This window comes from Pelmatolapia mariae, linkage group LG15, assembly GCF_036321145.2.
Source record: "Pelmatolapia mariae isolate MD_Pm_ZW linkage group LG15, Pm_UMD_F_2, whole genome shotgun sequence".
NCBI lineage: Eukaryota > Metazoa > Chordata > Actinopteri > Cichliformes > Cichlidae > Pelmatolapia > Pelmatolapia mariae.
The window spans coordinates 24,268,129-24,291,499 of NC_086240.1; the positions used below are offsets into that span (position 1 = coordinate 24,268,129).

A 23,371-nucleotide genomic window follows, 5' to 3' on the forward strand; every position below is an offset into this window, starting at 1 on the left:
CCCAAGCGCAGAAATACACAAGGGTAAGCCAGAGGATCAAGCTGAGTGACAGTTTGATTGAGCTTTTATACAGGTGCAGTGCTTGATTGGAACACAGGAGTGGGGCACTGGTCAATTCAGCCATGGTGGAAGGCTAGATGAAGGATGGACAATGAAAATGATGAGCTCAGCAGGAGCTAAATGGAGGAACCAATCAGGAATAGGGTCTTATACATAATTAATTTGCATGCAAGATAAAATAGTTCATCACGCTGTGAGGGGTTGGAACATAATGAGCCAGGACTGGAAGAGATCTCAACACTCTAGCTGATCTGTAGATGGAAAAATGAAAACCTGACGACAGGATCGCATCGATAAATGTACAGTTCAGCCTGGCCTTCTTGTGACCTGAACACCAGTGTAACCAATCAATATTAAAAACAAATTAATTTAATTTCATGCTCTGAAATATGGTAATTATGATATTATTTGATAGTTAACTGCAGAATTTATGTAATATCTACCTACACAATGTGAATGGGGCCATATAATGGCATAGTGTGTGTGTGTGTGTTTGTGGATTTGTGTGTGTCACAGGGGTTGCGGCAATCATCGATTGGTCCAGTCACGTATTGATCCATCTTCATCGATTGGCTGGTGTAAGTGCCTGTCAACCATCCTGTCACTGCCACTCCTCACATGAAGGATTGCCGTTACATCCACTACTTGTCGTCCTCCTGTGCTGTGCATGTGTGTGTGTGCATTACTCTTGTGCTGTGCAGCTCCTTTTCTCTTCTTTTTCTGATCATTTTCTCCTCTCCTTACCTTCTTCATCTCCTTTCCCCCCTTTTACTTCTCTCTGCCATTTTCTCTCATTTCTGCTTCAGGCCATATCTAAATTGAGCTGGACCCAGAGAACAGTCGATACTGCCTGATCCCTGCAGATGTGTGTTCGGTGTGTGTTGGGGTTTTTTACATTTTAAAGTAAAAGATGGGCGGAAAAAAGGAGAAGAAAATGGAGGCATAGAGTGTGTTTGACAGTTCAACATAGAACCTCATGGGGTGCACAGTACATGCATCCAGAGGGGTGTAAGGATCTTAACTTCAGGTCAGAAATCTTTTTGAATTTCACCTGATAACTGCACCATTTCCCAGTCATTAAGTGTACAATTAATATATGAATTAGAGGACTGGTATTTATATAGAGCTTTGTTTTTAGAGCTCGTTTATTCTAGTTGCATTCACCCATTCACACATGTGCACTTTAAGGACTCACACTCACACACAGGCCGATGGAAACATTAGGGGTAATTTCGGGTTCAGTATTTTGCCCGAGGACACTTTGACATGCAGACAAGCAGAGATGGAGATCAAACCACTGACCTTTCGACTAATGGATGACCTCGTAAGCCCCTTCAAAGACTAATGTGAACCACTGTGCTCTGCCATAAGATTCAGTACACAGCTAAATATTACATTATACTCATTTGAGGTTTAGTCTACACTATTCCTACTTTTTCTTCCTACCAATTCTGCTCATTCTTGACTAATTATGGATTTCTTTATCCAGAATTTTAAATCTGTATTCCTTTTGACTGCATGAAACTAAATATAAACTATACCAGGAGTAAAAATGTGACGTTACCTGATACGTTGGCTAATAATGTCCATAATAGGCGCTGACTAGTCACATTGGCCAAACAAGGTCAATGTCTAATTGTGTGTCAGTTCTAACATCCCAGCAAGAGTGCACTGAGTGCAAGAAAGAGCTGTTTTATGTGCAACCTTTTTTAAGTGGCTGTTCTGCAGAGGTAGGTTGTTTTAGCATTTTACACTGTTGGCCACATACATCCCACTTTGATCTTGAGTAGGGCAGATAAGAGTGTAAAGATATGTAACATTTAACTTCCCAGATATCTTAGTAGGAAACATAGAAGTGCTATTTCAACAGTACATCTCTGTTCTTCTGCATAACAAAGAAATGCTGCTGTAAGAAATCTATTGCCAAAACTGTTTGGGCATAAATTGTAAGAAATATGTAAAATTACAGAGAAAGCTCTGGTAGCTCATAGCTCAGACTCTAATGTAATCATAAAACAACGTTTTTGTTAATTCATACAAATGTACTAATTTTTGTTATTACTCCGACCCCCCCCCCCCCCCCCCCCCCCCCCCAAAAACCCCTGGATATTTCTATAATAATGAAAAAAAGGAATGTTTCTGTCACTTAAATGTTTATGCATTACTTTGGTGCAGTGTGAATGGTCATGTGTAAACTCTTTATAAGAAGGAAAGATGTAAAAGTCATGAAAATAGAACACAAGATTTATATTTATCATAGCTGTCCAGTCGGCCAGGTTCAAGTCTTTGCCGGGTTGCTTTTGGTTCCTGGGGCTTATGTTTGACACCACTGCTTTACATAATAATGCATTTTTTATAACAACTTTTCCAATCCTAAGGTGAAGTGCAACATATTTGTTGTTGTCAAAAGTGCCTATACTTTAAGCATGGCCAGATATTATTTGAAATGGTCACCCTTAGTTACAGCCTTTTGTCATTCCTTTGTTATGTTTCAGACTGGTGATGAGTCTAAAATGCTCAAAGCCAAAACTAATAGTTAAACAGTAACTTTTATTAGAAAGATCACTGCTCTATTCAAGTATTTGACCGTATTCATTATAATTCGGCACAAAAGCAGAAAATATTATAATGAAGGACAACAGAGCGGATTTTCTTCTTCGTATGTCACTTTTTTTATATATTTTATCATTATCAGAATAGTTATTAATTATTTCATGCAGTATCTGAGTGTGGCTGTAAAGTTCTTTCAGTAGAAAATCCATGTTCTGCTTGCCTGGACTCGTGCAGTGCGAGGAAACTGTTGATGATCTTACAAACAGCTGGATGCAGCTTCACACCGAAGCCCTCCAACATCATCTCCATGCACGGGCACACACAGACACACAAAGACCAAAACCTGTGCACAGTCGCACACAAAAGCACCATCAGTCACCCCTGCTGAGCTGTTGATAATTACAAGTAAAACTCTGCAGTAAACACCCACCTACACACACGCGCGAGTTGAGAAGGAGTTTTATTGCAGTTTGGAGCTGCTGGGCTTCTGTTCTCTAAGCAGCATGCAGAGTTCACTAATAACTTTCAGCAGAGATGGAAAAAATAAAGCAAGCATGCAGAGGCTGATGGACAGATTAAACACATACATCATAAACATGCATCAACTAATGAGCGAGTTAGGGATTGAATGAGCAAATAATTGAGTGAAGCGATTAACAAGATCAGATGAATAATTAACAAATGAACAGGGGAGAGGGAGAAGTAAACAACAGGAAAATGAACACAGGTGACGGAGCAGACGCCCGAGTGCACGAAACGTTGAACTAATCAGATTCTCAAAAGCGTCAGACTTCCAACACCTTTCAATTCTCACACTGCTGTGCTGGGGTGTGCTGAAACGAGATGAAACAGCTGGCAATGAGCAAGCCGCGCCTCCACAGAAATCAACCCCATAGGTTTCTACAAGCTGTTACTCCAACCTGTAGTGATATTTTTAAATGAAGCGACTTCTAGCTGCCACATGTAAAATGTATTGTAACCTTTAAAGCTCCTACTTCAGAGTCACAGTGTGTGACGGGGATCTAATGAACTCTGGAGGACATCAAGTTTGATGCATCTGGACTGTACAGTGATATTATCTGTTATATTGGGACCTGGTATACACAGCCACTGTTTCCTCCTCTTTCTTGGCAAACTCATAACAGCCGGAGGATACATCATGCAAGCAAGGCATTCTATTGCCAATTTAGCTTAACTTGGGATTTCAAAAACAAAGTTTTCTTCAATAATTTCATAAAATCTACTTATTCTTCCTCCTAAACAATAAAAATATAACCAACAATTAATAACAAGGAGATAATGAATCCAAACAATTGTCTCAGGGCATGAAGTGGTCTGCTTTTCAGTTAACACCAAGACAAAATTATTCACTAATTACTGAATATCGAAAAAAAACAGAAACAAGACAGCGTGCATTTCATTGCTTTGTCCTGGCAGTTTTTTTCAGCATGTTAGAATAAATGAATAATATTTCATGCAGCTTTTACACAAAACAACCTTGATTCAAAACCTACAGGCCTCACTTGACCTCTGTGCTTATATACACCTGCACCAGGAAACCAACAGGTGACCCTCTCCAAGTCGAGGTCAGCTGAGTTGTTATCGCTGTACTGAGTTGAGCCAGCTGTCTAAGACCTCGAATGCTAACAAGTGCTCCTTCCTCCTCATAAGCTCACTTCTGTTTAACTTGCACACAGAGGCTGCACAGAGTATAAGAACACACACATAGGCATACTTACAAAGTTTATGTATCCAAACACGCACAAGTAACATTCATGTAAAGTCACACTCAAACATGCACACAAAATGCAGACAAACACACAACACAGATTTTTCACTTGGCTCGATTGTAACGATTACAGCATTTCAGCCTGAATTTCTTTCCTCCTTCTGGCTTTTGTCGAACAACTGCAATATGTTCCAGCTCAGCATGATGAAGTGTGCAGAGAGAAGCCTGAACAGGCTCGTACAGATCTTTGCGCGCACAGACACACACACACACACACACACACACACACACACACACACACACACACACACACACACACACACACACACACACACACTCTCTCTCTACTTTTTTTTTGAAGCACCCTAAGTAGGACTACCGTTAAATAACCTATTAAATTTCCAACTTTTGTATAGCTCCCCAAAGTGTATTTTTCATATGTGCTAAATTCTTTATAGCTCAAATCCCAAATTCTGTATAAGGGACCTAAAATTTTTTTTAGCATGAATGCAGTTTTAGTGAGAATTGTATAATTTCTTATCGTGTATAAAATGTAGGGATGATGCTCTTTCAATTAGGTTTATAACTCTCAGGTAGAGCCACACGAATGTACTGTTTGCCTTCTGATTATAAATAGAGTGCACTGAGACCTGTGAGACAGGTGTGTAGAAGAGGGAACTGCTAGTGAAAAAAGTTCCACTTCTACATACGAGCAGCAAAACATTTCTATAAGGTTTCACCCTGCGATGACAACAGAATTCGCCTGAAACATGTTCAAGATTTTTACTTTTCTGAGCTCAGATTTATAAGACACATGGAGCCCTAAGCTATATATGGCCCCAGTAATCACCAATTTATGCCTCAGAACTGCTCAAGGCAAAGATAGTCTGTGCACTAAGTACACACAGTATACTAAATATACCGTACGTGCACATTATGCACAATGTACACACAGATATAAAGAAAAAAAAAGAAGAAGAAACAACTCTTTAAACATTAAGTGATTAAATAAACTAACAAAGCACAGAGGGTGAACGTACAGGGAGGGAGCGGGTGTGTTTTCCTTGTTTGAAGTGATCAATAATGACAGCTAGAAGTACCCAGAATGCAGATGGATCATCGTGGCCTCTAACGTCGGAGGTCGACCGTTCATCAGCTCAAATCGAGCGTGATGAAATATATCGCTGTTCTAGCCGAGTGAAACATCGCCTCACGTTACATTACATTTAGCTGACTGGCTTTTAAGTGACTCGCTCGAGCGTGAAGACTTTGTCAAACACAAGTTAACACCCACACAAGGATGTTGAAACAAATACAGCAGGCTCCCAGTTGTGTTGTTACTTGTTAAGCATCAGGAACTTAGTAGGTGCTCGTTGTTTTTTTTTTAAGCAGAAAAAGACTTTACATGGCTCTAGAGAAAGGATTTCAGGGGTCACAGGTAAAACATAAAGTCGATTGGACTCTTGAACACAAAAGGCTTTGAAAACAGTAAGAACTGGTTCTTTTTAGACAGTTTAGTCAAGGGGGGGGGGGGGGGGGGGGTTAGGTTTGGGTGATTTTCTTCTATTGAACTTCACTTGAAGGTATATCAGTAACAATCTGATATAATCTGCATTAGAAAAAGACTCTGTCTGAATTGTTATTTATAACAAAAAGAGAGATTTGTTTTCATTGGAGCTTAACAAATTTGTGTATTCTACCAAGATCCAAAATGAGTTGCATGGTGATCATTTGATATTGAGTGTATATTTGTAGATTTCAGGTACCATGTTTAAACTTAAAATTCAATGAATGAATCACAGTTTGGACTGAAAAAATATAGACAGAGTAGAATGAGGGTCAAGATTTGAGGCCTGGGCTTTTACTCTACAGCCACATTGAGGGGCTGATCATTTTCAGTCAGAGGCAGACGGTTCAGGACTGTTTGGCAGGCAGATAGGAGAACTGGCTCTCTGGCACATGGCTGTCTGCCTCCAATTTGATCCATTCAGAAGCTCTGAGATCATGAATCACACTCTAACCACAGAGCTGACCAGCAGACGGCACTTTTACCTTGATATATGATACAGTTTTTGCCCACAGAGATACTTCGGGCAGGTACACAAGCTTTGGAAGGCAGACGGTTTGTGCACAAAAAGGCAATATGTTAAAAACTGATTGTTGGTCGTCACATTGTGAGACTGTTGTTTTTCCCAGCATGCTCCTGGGTTCCTATAACAGGGCACTGTTATCAAATAAGGTTTTTTGGGGCACTTTTATCTTAGAAAAATGTTTTCCCATTCCAAAAGAGTAAGGAAAATATCCATTTAAATGGTTTCTGGTGATTATATACAGTATTTGTAAGTCAACGTGTATGTATAACAAGCAAAAATCTTAGATTATATCAGGAAAAAATTGTCTCTGCAGGAATATTTAGGTATGAAAACACAAAGCAGAGATTAGCATTGCCTTTTACAAGGAATTGCTTCTGCTTACAATTGCTTTATTAATGTTTTTATGTAACACTAATCCCACCCAGAACTGCATCGTCATTTAATCCCATTTGGTCCGACATGGTGATTACCACAATTACCAAAGTCCATCTGGATAAAAAAGAGAAAAGAAAAAAAAATACATCTCCACTAGAAGTGTGTAGATTAGATCACATCAGATTAGTGGCAATAACTTCAATACTGTGCAAGTATTCAGATATAATCTGATAATGAAATGTATGTTTTTCCCTAGATTAAAATGTTTTGCAACACTGACCATAAAACCCCCCAATTTGATCCATTGTATAAAGATCATCCTTTTTTAATCTATCTTTAGAAAAACAAATATATTTACATGAAAAATGTACTTCAAAAATTCAAAACATGAGCAGAATTGCTGAAATGACCACTTTGAACCATACAAGGCAAACCTATTTAACTTTAAATTTTTACACTACTTTAATTAAAATGTATTAATGGGAATAAAATGTTAGTTGTTCCATAATGTGTCACACGTGAGCAGTTTATCTCAAATATGGCGCCTTCTCATTATTTTTGACTTACTATTTGTTAGAGAAGTGATATTAGCAGTGCTTTCTTCCACAGAAAGAAAGCAACAGTATGAGGACCTGTGCAGTCAGCGTGGTTAGACTAACAGCCCACTTTACTCATGGTTTCACATCTTTGCTAATCTAATACAAAGGTAAATAAAAACATAACCTGAGCAAAAGTAAACATAATAAACATAGACCAGCTCATAACGGACAGCAAATCCAGGGAATATAGGGTCCATGTTCAAATGTGGATTAACATGTGTAACTGTATATAGCTGGATCATATTGTTGATGATTTCACAAAAATTTGTAGAGCTGATGCTTCGATTGGTTATCACAGAAGCATAACCATAAAGTCAGACCTACTCGTGAGCAAAATGATGAATCTGTCATCCTCCAACCAGGAAAAGGTTGAGAATGATGCTCCGATAATAAGAAAGGTATGTCAAGAGGGGAAGATCTTGTCTGATTGCCAAGATTGTCAAGAGGTAATTATGTGTACCATGAAAGCTGGCGAATGGATGTTGTTTTAGTTGTAACAATGTTTGTCCACTCCAAATACGATCTTATCATTTATATGCTCTTATCGTCTATTCATTGACATCCACTGAATGTTCTTTCTTTGACTTATTAACTGACAGGAAACAGATAAACTCATGTTCTCTGTCCTTCTAACATAAATGGGTAGAAGACGTAATTCATAAAATAAACTAATAACTGATTACACTGCACTGAAAATATTATTCAGCAAGTCTCTGAGGGTGTTGAAGGGGAGACTTCTCGGAGCTAGTGACAGGGTGAAATTTTAGTTCAGGTAAATAAAAGGCTGCGTTGTCATTTCAAACATTTGTATGCATGGTTTATGCATAGATTGATGCCTGCGCACTGTTTGTGAATGAGGTGCATTATAATTCATGTGGGTTTTATTAATGTAAAGACACAAGCTTGATTCTATGTTATTATATTTACATCTGTTCATGTTTATTTATTCAGTTTTTTTTCAGGAATCAAAATGTCTTTAAAATGAAGGTAATCCAGGAAGATCATGGATCATACTAATGATTATCTTCACTACAAATCTAACCTCTAACACTGGAAGATGATGGAAGGATCTGATCGGCACGACTTCCAAATTTCATTTTTGTGCTTTAATAATAGTTATATGGCGAATCAAAGTTCATCATTCAGAAGCAGATTAAATTGAGAAAAAAGTTATTGGGCAGGATCACTGACCAGAGGTGATAGTACGATTCCATCCACATTACATTGTTCTATAAATTCACGGGTTGTAATTTTAAAAAGGGAACTGAGTGCATGGCAGAGACAGACAGGGAGAGGACTAATAAAAGTTTAATGGAGGGAGGAGAGGGAAAGTCAGACAGAGAGACAGAAAGAGAGATGGATAAGCCGATCGCCCAACATGACAGGCTCATCAGACAGCGATGTGTGTGAGGTGGAGAAAGGGAGAAAGGTAGAGAGAAGACGAAGAGAGGGAGGAAATTGTTCTGTCTGGATCCTAGCTGTTGCATCATTATCCTGCAAAGCTGTGTGCTGCTGTCTCTTGCTCTCTCCTCTCTCTCTGGTCTCATCTGCTCTGCTGTCCAGCAAACTAATAGAACAGTCCATGCAAATAGCTTGGGTTAATAGAGCAAGGGACAGCAGACAGGAGAGGGGGTGGAGGAGAGTTAACACCTCAAATCCTCTCATCAGCAGGCATGTTACACTACTGCTGTTGCTGCTGCTGCTGCTTTCACATCAGATTGGATTTATTACAAAATGAAGCTGCAGCATCAATTAAGAAAAATCACAAAATTAAAAAAAAAACCACTATGTTTTTGTTACTGGGATGTTGCTACGGGTGTGCTGTGTGAAGCAGTTTTTGTTACCAACAGCTGTCTAATGCAAAAAAGGGAAAAATATCCCCTGTACCCAGAGTAATAATACCAAAAGTTAAAAAGCAGGCATTGTCTGAAGGAATTTATGAATTTGCACAACAAAATAATTTGGCTGCATTGTTTTGAAACCCAGACATAAAATATATATGCAAAAATAATACACAGATTTTTCAAGCACCAGTTTGTAGCCCTGTTACTTGGCGTTAGGGGTGGTATCCTAATGTTGGTTTGTTGGCTCATGAGTCCAGGCTAATTTCATGAACCACTGAATGAACTGCCATGACATTTCATACAAACATTTACGGCCCCCAGTAGACGTAAACATGGTGGTCCTCTGACTTTTATTTTAACACCAGCAAGTTGATGGATTGGCACCTAATTTTCACTTCACATTTCTCTCTATCATCACCTTACCTTGGAATGCTGCAGGGTTCTTACTGTAATTGAACCATGGCTGGTTTGGACTAATCAGCTTCCCATGAGTACCTACTGGTCCAGAAGGCCACGCCTATAGACATGTTTTAGGAGATGGTTCATCAACAGCTCGGTATTTTTCACTTCCTGCTTCTTTTCCCTCACAAACACAGCAGGAATCGTCTAAGGACATTCTGACTACATAGCTAGCTATACTTGCTGCTTGCTAGCTTTAGGGATCAATCTCTCTCCAGTGTTTCTTGATCTGCTAATTTGTTAGACAGTTTTTAGCATTTTATAGACATTTGATTAATCCAGTCATCTTTGCATTTTATCAAAGTGCCTGACCTTTTTCCGTTTCACAGGAATACTTCTTAGAAGGTTCTGTGTAACAAACCTTTTCACACATCAGCTGCCATCAGCTGGTTGACATTTTTTTGGTGGAGACTGAAATGTCAACTTGTTTTCTGTGACAAATGGTAGAAATTCTGATGTTTGACTTGTTGAATCATGTTGATGCTTGATACTCCTACATAAATTTGACATATTTCTCTTTTCATTGAAATATCTCAGCAACTGCTGTGTGAAATGTGATGCACACATCCCAGTGGTTCTTGTTATATATTGTCAAAAGTCCCTGAGATTTTTACCATCAGTTCCTGTTGTAGTTTGTATTAAGTGCCAATTAACACAAGATAGCATGCTAACACATTAACCAACGATAATGGTAATCATTATGCCTGCTAGCATGACGATCAAAGCACTGTGCTTACATACAGTCTTAAAAATCGGAAGACTCTTAGTTTTATTTTTTTTTTTCTTGCATGTCTTCATATTTGCATGAATACATTTGAGGTGGGGTTGTAGAGTGAGCTCTGTCAAGCTACAACAACAAGATATAATCTAGTTCATTTGAGTCAGAGATGAAATTTCTGTGCTTTTTAAACAAACATTTAAGAACATCAAACAGCGCTATATGGAGATGCTCTTGCTCATTAGTTAAGAAGTATAGACCCAGTGTCTATGCATGTTTATTTTCCTGCTTCTCATTTTTTGTTGTATTGTATAAAAAAAAGTAACTAAGTAAACTTTGTAAAAACGGTAATTACCTTTAATTTTCACAGATTTATGCAACGTACACGTGGACCCATCCGCGCTTTAAACTGTAGCTCGACTGCAGTATTTGCTGATTTGTGGTTCATCTCTCCAGCAGGCCCTTCTTGGTCATGTTTCCTCTCTTGTGTTTCTCTACTCTCTGTAGTGGATCCTCTGTTATTTAGTATTTACAGTCGAGCCTGGGGCAAATCATGCATGCAAGACGTGCAGTAATATCGATTTTTATTGCTACACAGATTGCACATTACATGTTGTCATTTATGTCCTTCTTTGCTGAAAATCTGATTTTCACATTCAAATGCTTCCTGCTCTTGAATCAGACTAATCAGAAATAATGATAATGAAACCTTCTAACCCTGTTATTAACAATCTTTTTTCTCATCTTGGTTAAAAAAAATCAGGTTGTTTTTTCAGTTCCTTGGACTAAAGCTGTGCAATTACGGTTTGGCCCAACTGAGATGTCATTTCATCTGCACCACTATATTCTGGTCTTAAAGACTACAAAGAATACAAGACAGCTGATTTTTTTTATTTAATATTGTTGTATGCGCATGCAATTTGGTCACACAAAATGTATACACGTTTGACTAACATGCTACAAACTATTAATAGAAAAATGTTTCAGCATTGCAGTCTTACCATATATCTTTTTAGATTTGCGTGGATAATGTACACTTTCTGTAAAAATATGAATAAAATCCAGTAGTCATTAAAATTAAAGTAGGCTTTGAAATAAATAGTACATGCTTATTCCTTCGTTAACACGCACAGCCATGCCAAAAAAGTGTTAACACTGAATGAAATGCAAACTGAGACAGAGAGCTTGTAGTTGAGTAGAAAGACATACTGGGTCACGTTCTGCTGGCAGAGAAAACGGCTTCTCATCTTTCCACGACATGCTGTCACACCCCTAATATAGAGCCAACACACACACACATACACACACACACACACACACCCACACACAACAGAAAGCATGATGCATCCTAAAAATAGATGCAAGCCTGGTGGATGCAGACAGTCATGGACTGTACTGGACTATAGGTCCATGTAGGACACTGACAGATTGACTGACAGCTGCACGGAGGATTTGGCAGGTGTTTGGTGTAGCATTTTAAAGATTACTTTATCTCTGTCAAATTAGGCCTGACATGTTCGTGACCAAGATCTTTGTAAAGCCTTACCATATACATTTCCAATTAATGCTTGGTGATATACTGCAGCAACTACACAAGCACAGACGGCATCGTTGTCACAACATTCATGATCGTTTTGTTTTGATAAGAGATGATGTCAACAGCACAAATAGTCCTCTCACTTTTAATTGTTGTTGAAGTTCAGAATAAATCTCCAGCTTTTTGTGTGTATATAGATGTATATAAATTTTTTCTTTACCCTTTTTAAACCCTGGTTATGACCTTTGACCTTCAAACTACACAGCAGAGCAGGAGAGTGTAGGTCTGTGAGGCAGTGCTGAAGAATCATAGGCTGTGGGGACAGAAGCTAACAGTGCATCGATCTGCCCCCAACTAAGAGAGCCTTCAACCTCTGAAGGATGAAGGCTGCAGATCACTAATTCCATCTAATCAAGTGTTCCACTGTAATAAACTGTCTGTGAATGTGAAAGACAGACAGCTGTACGGAGATGGAAATTAGTAGAGTAGAAAGACTTTGTTTGATTAGGTCTTCTCATACTTTCAGTCTTTTAGGAGCTTGACAAATATATTTTTGTTTTCATCTATTTATTTTGCCCTGGGGCAGCACGGTGATTAGCACTTCTGCCTCACAGCAAGAAGGTCCTGAGTTTCATTCCTGGCTGGGGCCTTCCTTTCTTTGTGGAGCTTGCATGTTCTCCCCGTGGTTGCGTGGGTTCTCTCCGGGTACTCCAGCTTCCTCCTACAGTGCAAAGAGGTGGGGTTAGCTCAATTGGTAATTCTAACTTGCCCATAGGTGTGAGTGCGAATGGTTGTCCGTACCTGTGTTAGCCCTGCTACAGACTGGTGACCTGTCCAGGGTGTACCCCATGGTAGCTGGGACAGGCTCCAGCCCCTCCTGCGATCCTGGATAAGCAGAATATTTTAAATGAGTGAAGTTTGTAATAGATCATTTTTTTTCTCGGTCCACAGGGATGCAGGGAATATGAATGAAATCCAAATCTTTTCAATGCAGTATCTTATCCATCCACGCTGGGAAAATCTTTAAAGGTTGCTGTTAGAAATCTGTAGATAAATAATAAAGATGTCATTTTATCTACTTTTGCAGGAGGTATCTAAAAAAAAGATGCACTTTATGGCTTTCACTGTCAGAAGATGCACGGTCAGAATGCAACAGCTTGTCTTACAGAAACAGAAACTGACTGTTGGATCTTTGACTTTGTATCAGTTACAAAATGTCGTTGCTCACAGACTCACAGTGAGTATTAGTACGGTGCAGTTTTTCCATAATTGAAATGGATCCCACGTGTCTTTGTGCCTTTATTATCGACTTCTGTAAAGGTTCATTTTTTTATTTAATCGTTTATGCTAACTTATTTTTGTTCCTCATTAGTGATTCCCACCACACAGCAAGTTATAGGCATTTAGTATCAGTTTATCCTAGCAGAAGGAATTGACTTGGAGCCAGGTTTGCACAAAACAAACTCAATGGAGTACCAAGCATTTCCTTTTCTCTCTCCAGCGAGTAAATTTATGATTAGGTAGACTTTTTTAGACGCATTCATTGTTTACATTGCTGTAGAACCATAATTCTGTGTAGCTCACTTAATACTTCATGCTTTTGTATTTTAACTGAATTTAAAATGAATGCAATTTGACAGATATGATTGATAGGCTTAAAAAGAACATCTGTTCTTTCGCTTCTGGTTGAGCTGTAAAATATAAAAACTCTACTGAAGAACTGAATATTAATGAACGTGGCCTAGAGGTCAAATAAGCTCCCATTGCTGGGAAAAACTATGGATATGTAAATATTCATATGTATACGTTTTTGGCTACTACTGGCTACCAATGTGTTGCTGATTGGTGTCTAGGCCTGCGATACTTGACCTGTCGCTGTGGGTTTCTACACTAACAACTTGGGGAATGGACGCAGAAAAAAAAAGACCTGTAGTATTTTCTCTAAATTTTTATTTGCAGTTTGTGGGTTTTGTGTCCACTGCAATCACCTGCTTTTTCCTTTTAGCTAATATGCAGCAATCTTAAGTCCTTTCTTAGTGACATCTAAAATAATGAGAAAAATGAATCTCCACTGCTTAACTGCTTTTAGCATATCCTGCCTAATCAGGTTTGCATGAGAAATCAATTATCTGCTGTTATTAGAATAGACATGGGGTGTTTGCAGTTGATATTTATTTAGCAATAAGAATTTACAGTTTTGATAGTCATGCTTGGATAACTGGATCAGCTGGAGGTTCAATGACCTCATTTATTCATTCAAAGGGTTTTGGTTACAGATTTCTGCTATCTAGATAGCAGAAAAGTTGCCTGCCGTTAAACATAACAACTCTTTACTTGCTACTTTGGCATCAGACTGGAGCATGGTGTTTTCTTAAAAATGCAGATGACAATAAGTGAAGCAAAGCAGTCCCCCATGTGGCTGTCAGTGTGGCGGAAATGGGACTTTCCATGTTAACAACGCTCACTTCCTTTATCCGACTCAGCCTCTGAAGCTGGTCCAGGAAATGAGGAGCAGGTCTCTGATTGTTCGCTTTGATTCCGACCGACATTTGCTTTTTATCCTCGCTGCTCTCTCATTCCCTTTATTGTTTTTTTTTCCTCCTGCATTCAGCCCTTTACTTTCATTTTGCATTCTCTCTTTCACTCTGAATCTGCTTGTGAACACATCAAGGGATGTAAATGAAGAGAGATGGTGTTGACTGCTGGGTAGATGGCCTGATAAGCAAAACGACTTGTGATGCAGAGATATGAGGCAATTTGACGCTGGAAAACTGAACTTTATTTTTTTCTTTATCTTTTTATCTAAAACTCATTTTTATTGGTGCCGTCCTTCCTGCCACATTGGTGTTTAAGGTCAATGGCTGCAATACTTTTGGGCAAGACAAACAAACTCACGTGGACCTTGAAATACTCTAAATGTAAATTCCTATCCGAAGCTCAACTCTACTGTACTATTTGAATAAATAACCTTCTCGAGTGTGGGTGACTCTGAATGCCCCCACTGTAATGTATGTAAGTTACTTTAAAGAAAATGGTCCTGTCAGCACACATGCATCGGTGACTGCTGAATAAAAAAAAAAAAGCTTAATACTCCTCCGGATGTCCTTTACTGTTATTATGGGTGGTTTGGTGCTGCAGACCAGCTACATTGCTGGACATTCTCAGTCCCTCAATGTGGGAGCTAGGACCTCAATACGAAGGTTTTACTGCTTCGGATATTAGTTTTCTTACTGCCTAGCGTCCCTTCTAGTCTGTGCACAGTTTGAAGAGCCTTTGGGCACATTGATATTTCATTATAATACCAAATAATGCAAAGTCAGAGGCAACGTATGTCTCCATGCATACATATATGAATGATTTCAGTTTTCATACTAGCACTAGAACAAATCATGTTTAATTCCAGACAGGTCGTGCACAGCAAAAGGCACAAAAGAAACGGTGTGAGGACACAAATTGAAATCACCATAAAACTTAATATTATTAAAAAACTGAAATATCTTTTGTATCTGAGTGTCTTTTGTGCTGTATTCAAAGGTGACCCAGTGGTACAGCGAGGGTTGCTGGATCTATTGTAATGTGGCAGCAGAGTTCGTTTAATCCCCGTCCCAGTGCAGCATAATCCAAATGGAGTGCTGAATAGTCCTGAAGCTAATAGCCTCCCAGGAGCTTCTCCGTTGGCTCTGCCTGCAGATTAATACAAGGTCTATTCCAAAATGTTTCCAGTCTGTGATTCTGCATCTGTGTGTGCAAGTAGGAGTGAAATTTTCTTTTGGCCTCCTCAGCTATATCTCTGTGTTTTTTCTTATATTTTCGACCCTGGATTAACCAGACAACCAGACCAAGAACAGCTGTGATTGCACACGTAGCTGACATTAGTGAAACAAAGCCAAGCAGAAACTTTGTAGAATTGACTGACATTATTAAACAAAAACCATCAAATTAACAGTGCATGCTTGTATGCATTGTACATACAAGTTAGGACAGCTAACATCATAACATCACCTCTCCAGACAATCAAATAATAAGAAATCCGAATAGAGACCTTTACTTGTTCCCCCTCAGTGAAGTAGTTTCCATCTCTTAAACTGCTCGCTGACCCATCCGAGCTGTCGTGATAATATCAAACATGTTCCTTATTAAGAATTTAAAATCCAAATGACAAGAGAGAGCCAAGAAGACAGAGCCTATAATGAGACAGAAGTTAATAAGAGGACTTGTCGAGTGCTAAACAACAAGCTGCTTGTGTGTTGGTTGGCTGAGATGGAGGAAAGAGATTAGTTCAGTGGCTGAATTCCTCCATCTAGCAGCTCTGCAATTACTTCAGGGGCAGGTCATAGTGACCGTGTTACTGCTGCCTGATGATGATGATGATGACAGCCACATGGAAAAGTTTTATTTGAAAACTGTTTGCCATTCCTGGTGGAGCCGCTGAGAACTGCACTTATTCTGCACAATTTTATACACATTATTGTCAAAAGCTGCATTTCATCATAAGTAAATGGACTGGTACTTATGTAGTACTTTTCTACTCTCACTGTGCACTCAAAGCACTTCTTTTACTAAAAGCTATTCGGATACATTCATGCCGCATTTTATTATATGCCTATAAGCACTTTCTAACTATCACAAACACTGACAAATGAATCGGGGATCTGTATCTTGCCCAAGGTATACTTCTGGTACTCCTCTGAATTTCTCTATACAGCATTAGTCCCTGGCGGTATTGAAGTGAAGTGGTTGGAACTGTCTCCTCAGAGCAAAACTATCGGCTGGCCGGACCCTTTCTGAGCAAGGACAATTCAAAGAAATCATGGAGAAAGTTGGATTTATTTCTGATTCGAAACAGACCGCAGGTAAGCCTGTAAGACTGTCTGGTTGTCCGTCTCTCTGTGTTAGCCCTGTGTTAGACTGGCAGCCTGTGCACGGTGTACCCCTCCATTCATTCTCATTCTTCAGTCAGCTGATTCATGCCACTCCGTAAGGATAAGTCTGATCCGTTGGTCGTCAGTCCAGGAGCAGCTAACAGGGTCAGCAATCAAACATTGTAGCCTTTGAAGCTAACGTTAGATTGCATACGGTTGACAGCTATAACGGTTAGAAAAATCACCTCCAGGTCTCACTGATGGATAGACAATCTCTGCCTACTGCACCTCTTCAAACACTTTATATTCTACATGTGTTTAGCCTCCTGCTGTGGTTTCTCCTCACTAAAAAATAATGCTGCAACAAGATCTTTTTGGTGTGGATGTGGCTCAGGATGTAGAGCAGGTCATCTACTAATTGGATGGTTTGTGGTCTGGTTGGTCAGTCTGCATGCCAAAGTATCCTTGGGCAAGATACTGAACCCCAAGTTGCTCCCAATGTATTCATCAGAGTGTTAATAGATAGAAAGAGGGGAGCATGGCGGCGTAGTGGTGCTCACAGATCTGGGTTTAAATCAACCTTTCTGTGTGGAGTTTGCATGTTCTTACCAGGTACTCCAGCTTCCTCCCACAGTCCCAGGACATGGAGTTAGTGGGGTTAGGTTAACTGGGGATTCTAAATTGCCCAGGGTAGAAATCTAAATCCACAACAAACTGGGGACCTGTCCAGGGTGTATCCTGTCTCTCACCCCATAGCAGCTGGGATAGGCTCCAACCTTCCCGTAGCTGTGTACTGGCTGTGTATTGGATAAGCGGAAGAAAATTGATGTCTTACTTGCATCTTTGTTTACATCTACAGATGCAATAACACAAATTCCCTCTGGTTTAATGATATTAATATCATGCTGTAGTGTGTGTTATGCTGTTGTTTAAAGTTTAAATGATTTAAGAGTGTGTATAATTTTCATCTTTGGGATATAAGAGAAGAAAATCTGAGATTTTCTCTGCATGTTCCTGATGCAACCTGATTTCAGAATTGGTTAGAGTGAGTCTGAGCCCACCATTAATTTCACATTCTCGCTGATTGTGATGTTGTAAGGTTAAGAAATAAACTCCAACGTGCCTAAACTTTAAAGAAAACTTTGCTATATGGTGCAGAATCTGTTTTGGTTTAGTGCAGTTCATAATGTGCAATGTTGCTGATGCTGTTGTTTTAAAACTGCATTACTGAGGCAGCACAGAGCACCTATAACCCCATGTGAAAACATAGTCTGCTTCTCTTCTCGCACCAACCTGCACAACAAAAAGAAATCAAACAACCATCAAATTCACACTAGCTGCACGTCCTCCCACCTGGAAGTAAGAGATGGATTTTCCGGCCACAAGAGACTAAATCCATCCATGAATTAAACATTTTGTTCTGCAATTCTCTCAGTTTCAACAACACTTTGCTCCCACTGCACAGTCGTGCTCCCAACTCCCACCTCTACATCCAACTGAGTACTTAGAAAACACTTTTTCACTTGTTTAAGTAGCATGGCAGGCCTCAATCTAACTCAGACTAGTTAGTTTCCTGGAAAGGAGACAGTGTAACGCTTAATTTCAGGCTGCGTGTCACTTAATGCACACGTTTAAACGACTCCTTTTTATCCCAGTTATTATGTGTATGATAACCGAAACCTGAGATACAATTCAAGAAAACTTAATTGGATTTTAAAGTGGAGGAGCCTTTTAAAAACGGTCAGAACATCATCCTCATTTTATGTAGTTTTATTTAACATATCCTATGAGTAACTCACAGGTGGCATTTTTCTCTCTGTTTACTTCAAGCACCGTTGGTAGCCTCTCTGGGAAGTTTTAAAATAGAACAAAATAGAAAATAATCTTCACTGAGTGGCACTGTGTTTCATTTTGAGTGCCTTGCTCAAGGACACTTTCAGTTCTCATTTAATGGAGCTGCCTTCACCTCTGTGCACTTTCTCTCGCTCCCACCCATACACCCCCACAGTCTACATCCCTTTCCCTCCTAACTCATCTAGTTTTCCTCTTTCTCCTTTTTCCTCTGTCACAGCAGCACTCTCGTAATCCCTGACTCACTCCTTGCTTTTCATCCGGTCGTCTAATCTGCCTTCTTTGCCATCTTGTTCTAACACTTTCTTCACCTAACCCTCCTTTTTTCTCTGCTCTTCCCTTTTTTCTTTCTCATCCCTTTCTTGCTTAACCAACTGCTTTTCCAAACCAGGTCCTCCTCATCCTTCCTCCCTTGTGCACTCTCTCCAGTGATTCATGACTCCTTCTTTCCTTCATCTTCTTCTCACCTCTTCTTTGCTAATTCTTTTCTTCAATCAAGACTCCCTCTCTCTTCTTTCCTGCTTTGATATGAAATTGGTTTCTAAGTGATTTATGAATGATGAGAGGCTAATAAAGAGTTTATGCTGTAACTCTTCATTACTTTACTATTAACTGCTTTCTTCTGTTCTGTGTGTAACTTATGAGCCTGTGTGTGTGTGACTGAGAACCATTAGAATAGCACTTTAAAATGAATTCAGTCTTGACGGATGTCATTAAAGCGATCGCCCTGAGAATGAATTGCTTAATTTTTTTGTGTTGCTTCACTCTCAAGCACAAAAGGTGTGTCAAGAGATTTTTGAAGCTTTTTTAAAAAGACATCACAAAACAAAACTGAGGACACGCAGGCTCCCACATACACTCACCTGCAGCTGAAAACAGGGAAAAACAAGCAGCCCACACAAGTACAAATGACCCTTGTCTCCTGCCAGCGTATTGAATTCTGCAGCTTCCAAACTCCTGTGAAAGTAAAATGGATTGAGCAGAATTTCTGTTCATACAAGTCTTTTTTTTTTTTTTTTGTAAGTGATTTTAAATGGCTGAATCTGCACTCAAACAAAAGTCTTCATTGTCTTTCCTTTTCTTTTCCTCTGTTAGACTAAGCAGAAGGCTTACATTTCCTGTTGAGCCATTTACGCTGTAAGTTATGAGCATTTTGCCGCTAACGACAGCCAAATGGCCGACACGGCTGCCGTCAAACTCTAAATGTGTAAATCGAAACTCTGTGCTCGGCTCGGTTCAATCAATATCTCGTCCTCAGGACAGGAAGATACTATTTCCCAGCTCGGTGTGTGTTATTATGTGTATGTTTTTCTGTTGGTGGGGGTCGTGTTCGTGCTAAGGGGCATGCCGAATGCTGCGGGGATGAATACAATATAGATGTGTGTCATTTATTCTGGCGTGGGAATCAATTACTGTTACGAGTTTTGCTTCTGCTATAGGCAGAAAGAGAGCAGTGAGAGGGTGGGAGGTGAGCAGAGGGGAGCACAGACGGTACAGAGACACTACAGTACAGTTTACATGGAAAACTGTGCTGTTATATATTATGTTGGGTATGGAAATATTTTTGGTTAGTTTCTTTTTGTGTTCATAATATTTCTTAGAAGCAGTGCGCTGTGATGCAGTTTGTTTTTGTGTTTCACCAAATTGCAAGCTTCCCTCTGGGGACCGTTAAACTGAAGTTGATGTTTTTGTGTATTTTGCTCTTGAATGGTTGCATAATGGTTATGATTTTTTGTTGTTGTTGTTGTTGTTTTGTCTTCACTTTTTTTTCTCGATCTGTTACTAATGTAACCACGTTAACATAATGGGATGGGACATAAAGGGAATGGCTAACAATGTAAGTAAGACACAAGATGAATATGCGCTTTATAAATGCTCGAAAACTTAGTTTGTCTTTATCGCATCCTTAATGTCAAACATTTATATACTGTACTATTAAAACTAACAGCATGACCAAACGTTGCACATCAAATGGTATAAAATTGCTGCTTCTTCCACTGATAATTCATCACACTCTGAAAGAAGTTAAAATAAAAAAAAGTCCAGAATTTATATACAGACAATACAGTCGTAACCAGAATTTTTGGCAGTGGCACAAAGTTTGTTCCTCAAGAACTTTTCCACTTGAGTTTTTATTTATATTATTTATGATGTTATTTTGTTTCTATCATATAATGAAGAACAGTGACAAGGATTTTAAAAGTGTTTATTGGTAAATAAATAAAATGTTTATATTGGCAGTGGTGCTACTGTTTTGGCCTTGACTGTAGAGTGTGATAGTGCCATAAGTCACAGAGACAAAAACTGGAGGAAGAGAGTTTTCAAAAACCATCCATCCATCTATTCATTCATTTTTTTCATGTTTTGTCTAATTTAAGGTCATGGCTAAGCTGGAGCCTGTTCCACCTGTCATTGGGTGGACCAGTCACAAATCTGTTTTTTGTTGTTGTTGTTGTTGTTTTTAAATCCACTATATTTCGTCTACCTTTACTCTTTTTGTAAGATGTGTTTTGGACATTCTTTGTTGTTGTTTGGGGAACAGCATGCCCTCCCCCCAAATACATTTTTAAAAATTTTAAATAAAATAAAATGCAATACAATAAATACAGGCACTAAGCATACTTCCACCTGAATCCTAAACTGCAGAATGTAACGCATCACGGCGTGGCACTAAAACATGAGGTTTCACTGATAAATAAACCGTAAACACATTCTTCTTTGATGTTTTTCTGACTCACAGCTTTTTCTCAGTCTTTGGTTTCCAGGAGGAATTAGGTCACATGGCCCAAAAATCAATTCACCAAATACGGGACCAAACTGCTTGTGAGCTGTTCACCAAAAAGAAGCGATTTTACCAAGGGTTAGTAGAGTGTGAAAAACTGAAAGTCTCAAAATGAAAGCGGCTGTGATGAGATGTGTGACTCTGTCAAATGGTGTTTCATTGGATGCGGAGCCGGAGCGGAGTAGGAGCGCTCCGTGACAAAGGTTGAGACGCACTTATGGTGTCAAGGATTGCCTGGATTTTGTGCAGACTACAGCCAAACTGCTAGAGCTGGTGGTTCTGCCTCTTCACCTAAGATCATTGAATTATTTCCTGCAAAGCTAGCAGAGCAAGAAAGCAAATGTTATTTTCTTCACAATAAAAACCCTCTTCACGTATAGTTCTTTCTATTCCTTTAGTCATTTCAAAGAACTCCTGTGATTGTGTTTACAGCACCATGCAGTAGCCTTAATCTGTAAATTAAAAAATTCCACCACAAATTATGGTCCATGTTTCTCCAAACACAGCAGTCATCGTATCATAGTTTACAGTGAGCCTTGTGCGAATGTGTAGCAGAGCATCTGTGTAGTTCTTTTTACTTCCCCCCATGGGTCAAAAATGATTGAGGCTGCAGTGTAAATTATTAACAAGAGCTGGGAAGGCTCATCTAACTTCACAGCATGGTGAGTCATTACTTTTCATTCGCAAGTGAAGCTAATCGTTGTCATTTGGATCATAAATTTGGATAAAGCGCGTTTTGTTTTGAGACACGGGGTAAACAGGCAATAAGAACACACAGTTGTAATGACTGCGTCATAGCCTCTTCACTGTTGTTTTTTTTTTTAAATGTACTGTTCATTCACAAGAAACCATCCAGCGCTGCACTTTGGGAAATGTGAGATCTGCGGTTTCTGATAATCCACAAGGAGCAGACTAATTGGGAAGGTCAGTTTTATAATAGATTGACCACAGTATGCACTCTGCCCACAGGGACTGTCTGACCAAATGTCTATACTGTATCTCTGCATTTCTGCCTGGCCACAGAGCATCAGGTCTTACTTCTTGCTTGATATCTCAAAGGATCTAAAAGTTTAATTACAAGACAGACTAAAGCAGGACTTCGGTATCATCAATAACAATCCCACATGAACATAAGGAGAGAAGAAAGTTTTGTCTGCTGGAATCGGAAACAATGACACAAACTTCCTGTGAAAGTGACTTCAACACGGTTCTTTAGTCCTGAACAGAAGGTAGCATGTCTCATTTAATTAGGCCTTGTAGGTTCTTCCTTCCTTTTGCCCGGGGTCCTTTATGAGAAGAGCCAGTTTTACTTACATCTGTGAAAGCTTTGGGAATATTAAGGAGCAGCTACCTAGCAGAGCGAGTCTGATGCATGTAGGGTGTTTCATTAAAGAGCTGCAAACTTTTCTGCTGCTCACTTTTTACAAATATGTCTCAGTCTCTCTGCCCCTTGAGTACAGCAGGTGTACACAGGTTTTCTTGTACATCATTAACTCTGACTGACACAACAGTCTTATGAAGAAACCACCTAGGATGGATTTTTTTAATGATAGATCAGAGGGAGACTGTTGCTTACTAGAATAAGAACAGTATGCAGTGTCCTGATGTTTGTCTGCTTCTCTGAAACATGAAGTACTGTCTTTAAAATTAATGATAGTACATATTGAACTTATGTTTGGATTTCTTCAGTTTCAAAGTATCTTGTTGTACTGTCCTCACCAGAGAGACACTTGCACTATTCTTTTGGTCACAAGCTTAAAACATGTTGGTTTTTTTAATCATGGAAGTGAATTCTTGATCTTAAAATGTGTAGTTTAACAAAATAGTTATAGCTCAAGGTCAGGTCAGGGGCTGCGTATTTCTCTTAGTGTTTACCTGATACCGATTTCACTGATACTGAAAACAAAAG

At 39.2% G+C, this 23,371-nt stretch overlaps 1 protein-coding gene and 1 long non-coding RNA gene across 2 annotated transcripts in view; one reads left to right on the forward strand and one right to left on the reverse strand.

The window, feature by feature from the left end:
- Positions 1–23,371, forward strand: part of galnt14 (UDP-N-acetyl-alpha-D-galactosamine:polypeptide N-acetylgalactosaminyltransferase 14 (GalNAc-T14)) — a 220,890-nt gene that overhangs the window by 57,939 nt on the left and 139,580 nt on the right. The window lies entirely within an intron of this gene.
- LOC134643500 (uncharacterized) lies at positions 11,457–16,178 on the reverse strand. Its single transcript, XR_010096376.1, has 3 exons — positions 16,010–16,178; positions 12,769–12,852; positions 11,457–12,688 (listed from the first exon to the last, which is right to left on the reverse strand). It is a non-coding gene; the product is annotated as an uncharacterized LOC134643500 (long non-coding RNA).